At 39.2% G+C, this 13042-nt stretch overlaps 1 protein-coding gene across 2 annotated transcripts in view; it reads right to left on the bottom strand.

Moving 5' to 3' along the window:
- The window catches only part of pigg (phosphatidylinositol glycan anchor biosynthesis class G), a 74106-nt gene extending 71802 nt beyond the window's left edge, over nucleotides 1-2304 (bottom strand). For both annotated transcript variants that reach the window (XM_052034668.1, XM_052034649.1), the window contains exons 1-2: nucleotides 2165-2304; nucleotides 817-985 (exon numbers count right to left, since the gene is read on the bottom strand). The gene's annotated coding sequence lies outside the window, so the exon portion shown is untranslated. The remainder of the gene's footprint in view (nucleotides 1-816; nucleotides 986-2164) is intronic.
- Nucleotides 2305-13042: the final 10738 nt, after the last annotated feature.

Below are 13042 nucleotides of genomic sequence, written 5' to 3'. Positions count from 1 at the left end.
AGATGATGGAAGTTGTGAAGCATCATCCATTGAATGTGGAGGCTAGAATGGTGTTCATCTACAGAACAACAGGAAAATCGTTTAACTTGTATTGTCTTGACTCCAGAACCCCAACTTCAAGTCATCGAGCTGCCATATACCAATGATTTTTGCATTGGTGTATCTATTGCGGCCAAGCTTTGTTGTTGACTCATTCACATCTTAGCACTTAAAATCCACATAACAAAGGTGCAATACCAACCTTGACCCCTCCCCCCTCATCCCCATTCAACAATATTCTCCAACAAGAAATGTCCAGGACTAGAGCCAGGAAAACATAGACCATTCGCAAAATCTTAGGAGCTACCTCTCAGTGAGGGCAGTCAGTAATGATGAAATTCACCACTGCCTTCATTGTACCAGCACAGCTTTTGGGCATCTGAGGAATAGAGTGTTTAAAGATCAAAACCTCAACCCTGTCACAAAGGTCATGGTCCACCGGGCAACTGTGTTCTCTAGCCTCCTGAATCCTTCTGAGACATGGACTACCTTTAGCAGTCATCCAAAAACACTGGAGAAATATCATCAATATACTGTCTCTGCAAAATCATCCAAATCCAGTGTCAGGATAAACAAACCAACCTCAGTGTCCTCTCCCTGGCCAACATTCCTAGCATTAAAGCTCTAATAACATTAAGCTGGTTTTGGGCAGTCAAGTGATTCACATGCCTTCAGCAGAACAGATACTCCAAATTCTGCAGAAAGAGATTAGCAGGTAGGAATAGGAACAGAATCAAGGATGTCCTCAAAGCTCCATTGAAGAACATCCCTACTGACCTGTGGGAATCTTTTGTCCATAATCAATGAACCGCCTCCCTAGCCATCCACCTCATTAAGTACCTCTGGGCCGCCTGTAGCAGAATCTGCATGTCCCACATTGACCTCATCAGCCACCTCAGAACCCACAGAGATTGAGTGGAAGCAAGTTATCCTCAATCCCAAGGGACTGCCAAAGAAGAAAACAAATATTTGTAATGAATATTTCATTATCATTTTGTCTCTTTTTATTAACTGCTTTATAAAAATAATAAATGCTGAGAATTAACTTTCATTAAGGTGGGTCTCTGATAATACTTCACCCATTATATCATCACATTCTTTACTGTTCAGATCGTCTTGTTTCAGAGGATCTATTGCCAAGGCGACATACCCTTATAAAAACAGACCATTATAACCATGCAAATTGAGGCTCTGACACATTGTGTAAGTGTTAGAATGTGGGTTGCAAATTTCCCACAGTGAGTTCCTGATTGGAGTCTTGTCATCACAGTGAGACAACATGCTTCCCTACAGAAAGAATCTAAGGGAGATTCACAAGATTATTCTTGTACACCTTATGGCTGTGTCTGTAATCAGAGAGAAAGAAAGACTTGCATTTATATGGTACCGTTCACTACTTAAAGAAGATTCCAAAGCACTTTACAGACAATAGAGTATTTTCTTGAAGTACAGTCTCTTGTATTGTAAATTAACAGGATGAAAGAATTGACAAACTTCTATTGCTAAATGCATCAATAACACTCTTGCCTCAGATTCAGAAGACACTGTTGCCCCCACCCCCTCCAGAGACTTGAACTCAAAATTCTAATTTAACATTTCAGACAGCACTGAAGGACTGTTACATTGCTTTTCACATGAGCCGTTAAACCAAGGCACTGTCTGCTCTCTCAGAACTTTGAAGAAGAGCACAGGGTTTATTCCCAGGTTCTTGGAACAAGATTCATTCCCAAATCAACATCACCAAAAAATCAGACTATCTAGTCATTAGCACCTTGCTATTTACGGGAGCTTGGTGGTTGCAAATTGACTGCTATTTCCTGCATTACAATAGATATAAATGCATCTAAAAGAATTCTATGGCTGTGCAGCACATTGGGATCTCTTGAGGTTGTGAAAGGCACTTCATGTGCAAACCTTTGTTTCCTTTTAATGTCATAACTTGCAACTAGAATCTCCACTGTTACTGTCAGAATTCAAGTATTTATGTCCATGATAAAACATCCCTCAGCTGAATTTGATTCTAAGTTACAGAACTGAAATGACAAGTGATTGAGAAGCCTTAAACCATACAATAAATGTCTCGTCATGGACAGCACAATATTTTGGAAGTTGCATAACATTTTACCTTCTGACAGGAAGGCTTTAGAGCCATCTCCCAATGTAACAATCATTCCAATTCATCTGTTTAAGTTGGATAGATAGCTCCACATTCTCATTCCATAAGAATACATGAGTCGTGTATCTTAGACGAGAAAACTGCCTGTCTGAATTACATCCATGCCAGGCTGGCATTGGCGTAACATTGGCAATGGGAGTGAAATGTTTGTAGCCCAAATTGCCATTGCCTTCTTGAGAGAGACCTTCTTCTGAAGCTGAGGAAATGGGAGCAAGACAGAAAGCACTTTTTTGTTATCAAAATTAGACTAAATAATAATTTGCAGTGACTTGACTGTAAAATAAAAATATATGATTTGTTTGTGTTTCTTACCTGGTTTCACATTTGCCCTGTTATCCTTTACCCAAGCACCCTTTTCCTTGGTCCATACCTCTTCATCTTCAGTATTCTTCAGTTCTGCTGACAGGATATCGACCTGAAATGTTAACAGTTTCTCTCTCCATAGATGCTGCTGATGATTCTTGCATTTACTATTTGTGAAAACCCTCTAAGATTAAATCCAAGGACAAATTACTGAGCGCCCATGGAAGAAAACATCAATACTTGAGTGCTACATCTCACAGTACCAGGATCCTAAATGGGTATTAGAAGTTTTCATCAATATGCCATACATCCTCAAGGTTCAAAATTCATTGTTTCATATTAACAACTGCATAACAAAGTCTTCATCTGCACTCTGAAAGTTCCTTCGTCCAATTTAATAGATCTATTAGTTTGGCTGTCTAGTGCTACCTTGATGATGAATATCAAATGTTACTTAAAACCGATTTCCTGTTAGAGAAGAAGCCTACACACAATGCCAGTGAAAGAAAGAGGATTTAAGGAGATATCATTGACTATAGAGAGCCATTCAGGCCACTGACTTGATGGAATACATGTTACTGTGGGAGATGAGTAATGAGTGGGAGAATGAATGCTGCTTGTCAATGGCAGAATTCTAGTCAATCATTGTGACATTCCCATGGCTTGGCAGATACGCAGAAACTTTTATACCGTTCTCCATCTCGCAAATACAAAGGATAAAATATCCAGCCATTCTTGTATGTTCTTAAAAAATAATCACACCAACATGACACAGGAGGTGGAAAATGATGATTACACACAAGAAGAGATGCAGTTCTTCCTCACCAAGTGATGCCAAAGATAATGGATAGATAATAGATAATAAATAGAATAAAGGGAGAATAAAGATTTTTATACTGGCTTTCTCTCCTTTTTCTTTCTAGTCCCGATGAAAGGTCTTGACCCAAAATGTGGACTGTCCATTTCCTTCCATAGATGCTGCCTGACCCACTGAGTTCCTCTAGCTTTTTGTGTGCTGCTCCAGATTTCCAGCATCTGCAGTCTCTTGTGTCTCCATGTACTCAACCAACCCAACCCCTTTGATCTCACCTCTTGCCTCAATCAACCATCTATCAATTCAAATATCATCACCTGGGCAGTCAGATAACATCAGGAAGGATGTGGTACCAGATAATTCACAGAGCACAAAGGAGCTGATGAGTTGATGATAACATTCTACTTTCCCAGTAGATGCCAAGGGGAAGGCTATTCATAACAGCTTTGTTGGGGGACAAAGCTCACATGGATGCTTAACTAAACAATGCATTTTTCCAACGAACATCATACTAACTTCTAAGCTCCTACCAGTGACTTTATAGTCTACAGTTATTGTTGGACAATGTCAAGAATGCCTTTTCCTTGTAGGACCCATAGCATTTGATTTTGTGTCAGCCCCTTTTCAATCAGTATTGAATTCTGCTCTAGAAAAAGTCAGCTAACACATGTGCTCTCCCTCTATTGACAGATTTGGTGGTGGTAGGGGGAGCTACAGACTTTCAGATTAAGTAGAATCGTTGTCTAACAGGGTTTTCTCACCAGAACAGCTATTGGTGGGGATTCTGCTCCAGAAAATTGTGCAGTGGAATGGGCGTGGTTGACGTTGATCAGTGTGTGTCACTTTTTCGAAGAACAAAAGCACAGGCCAGGAATCATGCCTTCCCCCAGAGTGCATTATGCAGGTTTCTCATAGAGAGGATGGATTCATTCCTAGGCTATAACCTTCATTAGCAAAGCCTTCATTTATTGCAAATCTTAGGTTACTCTTTAGAAAGTCGCATTCTATGAGGTGAAGATTCTACTTGGGTATTTTGAGGAGTTCCAAGATTGCCAGGCAACCACAGCAATAGGTACAATAATATATTTCCAGAATGGCATTTGAAGGAGAGGAACTGCAAGGTGATGGTGATCCCACGCACCTGTTGGCCTCTTCTTTCTAGGAGGTTACAGGATTGGGAGGTACTGTTGAAGCAGCAGTGTCACATTCCCACAAACAGTGAGAGTTCAAGTTGACCCAGTTCTCCACTTTTCAAATTTATAAGTTTTTCTCTTCTACCAACCTCAGTTGCAACTGGTCTATTCAAAATGTATTCACATTTATTCTTTGTTTCTATCAAGGCAGGCCTCACTGGTTCTGTTGTCAGATTTAATCGTAAATGATAGCAGCCTGTTCCATGGTGAGATTGTGACTAAACCAGAGCCTAGATGAAAGGGTGTTTGTACACCCAGATGGGCTATGAACAAGACTTGTCAAAGGTTGAATGAGTTCCCTGTGAGCCAAGATCATCTATTGGTAAATTGGTAAATGGGTTTATTATTGTTACGTGTACCAAGGTACAGTGAAAAATCTTTGTTATGCCTGCCATCCATGCAGGTCATTTCACTACAACAGTGCATTGAGAAACAGTGCACTACAAGAGAAAGCAATAACAAATTGCAGTACAGGCAGACAATAAGGTGCAAGGCCATCTTAGTATCATAGAATTTAGATTTAAAAGAGTAGAACGATTATAATAGAAGCAATGAATAGCTCTGCAGAGAGCAGCTTGGAATGAGTCACCACGCTCCTGCACCATTGATCTCCAATTAAAGTTAATTAAAGTTATAGAAAACAAACTACTTGCCATATTTTTGGAGAGGAGATGGTGGTATCAGGTTACTCCATCTGAACAGTCATCTACAAAACAAACCAACTCAACTAAACTCATAACAGATCAGATAAACATTGCAGGAATAGCCCAGGGCAGAGTGAAGGAATATTGCTGCTGCATCAAAGGCACCCCAAATGTTGCAGCAACCTCAAGACTAACTTAATTATTCTTGATGCATTTTGAAGCTAACCTCTGAGAGTTAAGAGTAGGAAAGTTGCTAGTTCTCATTTCCATTCACTCAGTGATCTCCAAAGGGACATGATGTGTGGATCATGGAGATGATACTTAATGATTAAGCAGTTGCATATGCTGAATATGATGACAACTTGCATTGACCTAGAAACTACCTTACTACATTTAATGGTGTTAAAGCAGCAATGTAAGTCATCCTAACACTGTTTGTTATAGTGCCATATAGATTGAAATGTTCACTTGCAAGGTTGACAGGACAGTGCTGTTGCATTTCTCTGTGAAACATTGTGCTATGCCAGATTCAGTGGGCATTGTCTCTTCATCTGTCACAAGTTCTTGCAACTGCTGGCATTTCGCATCGTGGCTGCAAATTCCACGGCAAGCTCTTAAAGGGATACAATAAAAGCAGAATTCATCCTGTTGGTGAATAAAAGGTAGATGAAGTTGTGTTTCGTCAAGTATGGAACCTGGGTGACCTTCCTGGTGTAGGAGTGAATAGCAAGCTGAGATGTGGTAGAAACCTGTAACAATCCTGATGCTTGGATGCTGAGAGTGGCCAGGGCATTTGGCTCCGTGGGCACATCACTCAAGTATACATGTGAAGACATATTTGAGGTGGCAGAAGGTCACAGATCTCATTGAAAATAAAGATTACCGTTCGATTGTTGACCTTTTAAGTTTCTGGGGAAATGAGTAAGTAAAACCTGTATTTTCTGAACAGATAAAAACTACTATTTTTGAGATCAGTGAGGTTGGAAATTTTTGAGTTTGTAACAAGCAGAAGAGATAAGAGCAAATGAGTTTGCTGATGATACGAAACTGGTTGGCAGTGTGGGCTGTGAGGAAGTTGCAGAGAAATTTAAGGAAGACATAGACAGCTTATTTGAATGGGAAAAGACATGGCAGTTGGGATATACGTAGAAAAATGTGAGCCCATCTACCTTGGTGGGCAGAAACAAGAACAGTAATTTAATGCAGAGAGGTTAAAAGGTGTTGGTGTTCAGTGAGACCCCAGAGATTTTGTACATGAATGATTGAAAGTTAATGTGAATATAAAGCAAACAATTAGGAAGGTATATTATATGTTGGCCTTTATTGCAGGAGGATTTGGGTATAATTGTAGGAAAATCTTGTTCCAGTTATGTAGGGCCTTCATGAATATTGTGTGCAGATCTGGTCTCCTTACTTAAGGACGGTTATAAATGATTGAGGGAATACAGCAAAGGTTTACGAGATTGATTCCTGGGATGGCAAGCTGTCATGTGAAAAGAGGTTAAGCATTCTGCCCTATACTGTCTTGGGTTTAGCTGAATGAAAGGTGATCTCATTGAAAACAACAAAATTCTTATAGGGTTTGACAGAGCAGATGCAAAGATGATGTTCCACTTGGCCTGGGTGTTGAAAATCCAGGGTCACTGTCTCAGTATAAGGTGTTTTCTGTTCAGGGCAGAGATGAAAAGAAATCACTTCACTCACAGGTTAGCGGAGCTTTAGAATTCTTTGTCCAAGAGGGCTAAGGAGGATCAATCACCGAGTGTAGTCAAGAAAGAGAGCAATAGATTTTTAGATAACTAGGGTATCAAGGAATGTGTGATTGAGGGAGAAAAGTGACACTGAGGTAATAGATCTACCATAATCTTATTGAATGATGGAGCAGGCACATGGGGCTAAATGGCCCACTCTTACTTCTATTTCTTATGCTGTTATGAAAATCATACTGGAGACATGAAATACTCCACCACTGCTGTCCTCAATTGGTGGGGTACTTCACTGGAAAAATGATGCCATCACCAATGAAAATCTAGCCAAGAAGACAGGAGTTGATTTTTCTGATACCAAAAGTGTTGTTTCTGATACCAGTATTGTTTACCCAATTTTTCAACTACTAGCACCTTTTGTTTTTGGAGTTTTTTGAGGGAATTTCTAATGCCAGTACCTTTAACAAAACTAAGTATCTCAAGATAATTAATTGAAATATTATGAAACAAAATATGACTATGAATAATAAAAGTTGAAAATAAGGCAGGTGGCCAAGCTTGAGAACAAAGACATACATTTCAAGAGCATCTTAAAGTTGTTGAAAACATTGCAGATATTTTATAAGATAATTCCATAGTTTAGGGTCAAGGTAGCAGAAGCCTTGACTGGTGATGGAGTAAAGTGTATCAGGGATAATCATGAACTTAGTACTAGAGGGATATGGATCTACTAGAGGTTTGTAGGTTATGTAAAAGGGGAGAAGAAACCCAAGGCAGGTTTGATCACTAGGATGAGAAGTTTAAAACTGAGGTTTTGCTGCTGAGGTTTTACATTGTGTCAGTTAGGACAGGAGTGAGAAATGAGTGGGACATTGCATGTGTTAACACACAGGGAACAATTCCAAATGAGCTTTCATGTCTGCATTTATGGTACATGCAAAACTGAAGGACGGCTGGGAGAGTATTGGAATAAATTAGGAGAGAAAATTATCAAGTGATGCCCTCCACTCACATTGTTACATTGAACTGCTGCAGAGCGCTGTAAGTGGCAAAGCGTTTCAGGGGTCTTGTGCAGGAAAATTACATATTAATGGCTATAACACTCCAGTTGCTGTTCACTGCTATGACTCTGACTTTGAAATGTAGCATTGTCTGATAATCCAATCTTCAAATCACTTTTGGTATGATGAACATTAACAGATCTTGGCTGATCCTTAAGGAGCATAAAACTCCTCTTCCTCATAACAAATGTTTCCCTTATCAGCTGAAGTCTGATCAGTAATGTAAGCAGCCATGTGGAGAGTTTCCAATCAACTGTCTGCCTACCTCTCAGAATGAAATATCACTTCAGGGAATAGATCAGAATGTGTAATTGCAAACATCAACATAACCATTCCTTATCTTGTCTTAAAAATGAAATGATGTCAAGATTGGATTGTATTAGAAATGTGACTTTTGATGGCCAATTTAGTATTTAATTTTTGTATTTTAAGAAACACAAGAGATTGTAATGGGTGTTGCATAATTAAATAATAGAACTAAACTCTGATTCTCTTCTAATATAGCTTTGTACATCTGCAATTAGGGAGTTACATTGATGCCTATTTTCCAATATAACTGTGCAGACAGTGAGTTGCTGTGTAGAGGATCAGATTGACTGGGTTATGCAGGACTAATTTCAAACATTTATTACATTCTCAGAGTGAGCTCATGATTATACCATGGCCAATGTGCTTAGCTTTAGCCCCAATCGGAGAACTGACAGGCTTGAATTTTCTGCTTGAGCTTACTGAATGATCAGTCATTAGCTGCAAGTGCAGCTTTTCTCCCGTGTAGCTTAATGAGGGAAGTGAAAAATCTAGTCACTATCCAATGCATAGAGACCTGTGCAGTTACAATTAAGTGCTTGCATGTAAAGACTAACATTTGCTTTGGCCTTATTAAGCTTCAAAATCAGTTTTAAGTTTTCCTCAAACTTGGCAGGGTGGAGGAGGGAAAAAATAAAATGAAGTGAAAGGAAGCCCATTGAAAAGGAACAAAGTAGATTCTGTGGACAAATAAGGGAGTGACATCTCACCTAACTCCCTGTTTGATAGGGCTGAAAATGGATATGCAGTTGCAAAAAAAGTTTGGGTAATAAGGCATTTAAGATCTCTTCCCATATTTGAACCCCGAACCCTACCATCAACCCCACTTCTGGTAATATATAATAAGTGGCTTAAATACTGTGTACTTTATCCTGATCTTGTGACTTTATCATATTTTCTGTTTTATGACCCAATATAGCTCATAGATGACTCAGAGCTTCCTTATGAGAGAATGTTCCTTGATCCACCTGTAGTCCCTATTCATGCCAAATCCTTACAAAATCCTGCAGCTTGTTCTTTGTATCTTTGCTCAACCGTGCTTCAGAAAGCTATAGCTTGGAGATACAATATACATTGTCAATCGAGAGTTACAGGAGATATGGTAACTTACTGACATCTGATTAGTGTTCAGGTTGGCTAAATATTTATCATTATGCACCTTTGACTTTAAGTCTTTCATTTCAAATAGAGGGCATATCAGATGCTCAAAGAAACTCACTCTCACCGTATTTTCACAGTACTCAAGGAACTCCGATGAAGATTGTGGTAGAGGTTTATGTTTCTGCGATTCCTGCTGCAGAAACATGGAGATGGACCACTGAAGAATCTTACATAAATTTTATTTTCTTCATTAAGAAAGAAATTTAAAAATGTGTATTCATCCAATCACACTGAAGTTCCCTAAATGGTGAATAGTAAAAGGAGGAAATGTTTTAAAAACAACTGAATTAAATTTCAATGCAAAATTGCAATAAAAGACACGCATTGCTTTTCAATTAGAATTCTTTCAGAGGAGCAGTGTTATTTCCAGTGACATTGGATGGGAAAGCATTTGGGAAATGTTGGGTAGTGAGGCCCATTTTATAATACTAGTCATTTTCAAATGTTTAATGCAACTCAGGTTCTGGAGCAACATGAGATTCTTCCTCCCACTGGTCTGCTCTGTTCATCGAGTCAAACAGAGAAACAGGCCTTTCAACCCACTATGTTTCTGCTGACCACGTGCTATATTTCTCCATACATATCTAGCACAAGATGTTTGACTCCAATTTGCCAATCCCTTCTATGGAATTGGAGCTTTTGTACCATAAGTTGCAGCCAGATGTTTTAGGGATGAGGCGTCTCATATTACTGTGGGTGCCACTTTAAAGGGAGTGTATCTTGAAGCATGGAGACACAAGATGTATGGAATCTGGAGCAACAAACAATCTGCTGGAGGAACTCTGCATGTTGAGCAGTTTCTTTTGGGGGAAAGGAATTGTCAACATTTCAGGTCGACAATTTTGGTCCTGATGCAGGGTTTCGACTCAAAACACCGACAAGTACTCTGAAGCATTTTTGCTAATGCTTGCTCAGAATATGAGACCAGAGCCATGGTGTGTCAGAACAGTTGTTTCTAGATGCAAAACTGGGGTCAATACTGGAAGGACTGGGGCAAAATGTTTCTCTGTATGACACTTCAGTGCAAGTTTTGATAACATGTTCGTGCATCGTCACTTTACAGAAACATACCCCATGAACCACTTGGCAATTCTAGGAGCATTTGCACCAGTCTAATTGAACTTCTCAATATTAAGCCTGCTGTCCTACATTTCATCAACAGAACTTCTCTTGCCTAGTCAATGTGCCAAGGAAATCGATGGAGACTCCCAATAATAAATTGAGAGCAACATTCACAGGTAAATTTATATATGAATTTACAATATAACCCATCAGGTTTACATTTAATAGTGTTGAGTAATGAGAATGGACCAAAGAATACTAAAATATTCTCAGTTTTCAAATAGGAGGAAGCTGCAACAACCAGTCATTACAATGGGAAGTTGAACTGAACACTCCCTATGCTCGGGACTTGAATATGTGGGTTCTGTTCCCGTGGGTAATAATGTACATTCTTTATGCCAAACAGAATCTTTGAGTTTTCAGATACTTAGTAACTTGTCTTGGAAATTCCTTCCAATTTGCACACATTCAACTGACCAAAATAAAATCATCCAAGTCTTGTGTTAGCTACTCTGGGTTCCACTGCTACAACAGCTGAACAGATGGTGCCTTGCTGAGACTGCTGGAGCTGTAAAAATGAACATTAAACATACATATTTTCATGAAGAGTGCTTAACAATCCTTAATTTAATTGGGAGCAAAGGAAGAGGTGGGAAGCATTGCATCATTTTCATCACAATGGCAAAAGGACAATGCTGAGTTGATATGGTTTATGTTATTGTTCTCTATGTGTGGCAGCAAATGAAGAGAGGTTAGGTAAATGCTCTTCTCTTGAGAATGGTGGCCTTTAACAGTGAAAGTGAAATGAAAGAAGGTTCTGTAATTGAAAATTTTGTTTTACAATAGACTGGGGAAAATAAAATGTTAGGAAGTTAGGTAGCTGAGGTGAATTGTTTGATCACTTCAGTGTCAAGGAATATATGGAAAAAGGGTTAAGAGCGTAGCAGAATGAGTCAAAGAATATTTTAATATTCTCAGCAATTCTTGATATTGTGATTTGGAAGATGCTGCAGCAACCAATGATTACAATGCTGCCCAGTTGAACTAATTACTCAAATTCAAATTGCTCCACAGTATGCTATCAATCTTCTGAACTTGTCTACAAGTAGTTTTTCCACACAGGAACCTACAGGAGCTTTAATTACCTTTTAGGATGTTTTCAATGAAAACATAAAGAGTTAGGTTTGCAACTACTGCAAGTAACAAAAGATTCTTGTCATTCTCCTTTGTTTGGCGTTCTCTGCTGCAATGTTAATATAGAACATATGTTGTGTCAGCGGAGAAATTTATGCCTACTTAATCACTTCTCATTTTCTCTATTTATTCCTTCTTTCACCTTGGGTCCATTTGTACTGGGAGTTGAGAGACAGTCCGAATTTCAGCTGAAATTCATGTAAGCTGTCGGCTGAATGGCAAGGGATGCAACTCAAGTAATGTTTGGTTAAAAAGCCAATCTCCCACAGAAGATAGAAGAGTATTCAAAAATACAGCCCATTTTCATGTACAGATTGACGCGTAGGTTTCTAACAAAAGACTCTGTGGTAGAGTTTCGTCTGTTTTTGAGGCAGATGACATACAAGCTAACAAAAAACACAAGACTAACTCAAAATATGACAGCAGGCTCATAGAATCATACAACACAGAAACAAGCCCTTTAAGCCCATCATCCGTGCTGACCATAAAGCACTCATTTATACAATTTTTATTCTCCTCACAGTCCCATCAACTCCTCCAGATTCGACCACTTACACACTGAGCAAATTACAGTAGGCCAATTAACCTACCAACAGACACATCTTTGGGATGTAGGAGAAAACCGCAGCACCAAGAGGAAATTAACATCATCATAGGGGGAAGTAGTAAACTCCACACAGACGGGACCAGAGGTCAGGATTGAACCTGGGTCGCCGGATTAACAAGGCTGCAGTTTACTAACTGTGTCACTGCGCCACCCATTACAGAAATGTAGATGAGTTCCCTCTACTTTTCGTACCTCCACAGATCAAAGTATATTTCAGAACATTCAAGCATTCATCTCATTAAAAACAGGATCGAGGTGGGGTTGTGTGTTGGAGAATAGGGGGAGGAGACAATCATGAGCAATAGCAGCTAGAAGGAGTGCTGGCTACAAATAACTACCTTACAAATGGCTAACTAACATTCCATGGTTCCCTGAGTGCATGGCTTTTGAGTCCAAAATAGGTATGAGGCCTCTCAATAGCATATGTATGGGGTTCAATCCCTGCTTTAGGCAGAGGACACCTGAAAATAGTCCACATCAATGTGGAGTTGGATAATTTCTCAGGTGATCTGTAGATCATGGCACTGTCCTGCAAAATTTATCAATTTTGCCCTCCTTGCACGTGAAGTGCCTTGATAATTTTGCTGCACTTAAGGCACTATACATATAGGAATTGTTGTTGCCTGGAAAACAGATGAAAATATGACCAATGTTTATTTACCCATTAAACTGGTAATTCTAGACCATGTTTATAGCCATATATAAATAGTTAAATTTGAATTTAGCAACCACGATAGAAGGCAATAGAGATACAGCAAATAAAAAAGAATGTACAA

Source organism: Pristis pectinata, chromosome 2 (assembly GCF_009764475.1).
Source record: "Pristis pectinata isolate sPriPec2 chromosome 2, sPriPec2.1.pri, whole genome shotgun sequence".
Lineage (NCBI taxonomy): Eukaryota > Metazoa > Chordata > Chondrichthyes > Rhinopristiformes > Pristidae > Pristis > Pristis pectinata.
The sequence above is the reverse complement of the archived record's forward strand: the minus strand, read 5'-3'. Positions and strand labels throughout refer to the sequence as shown.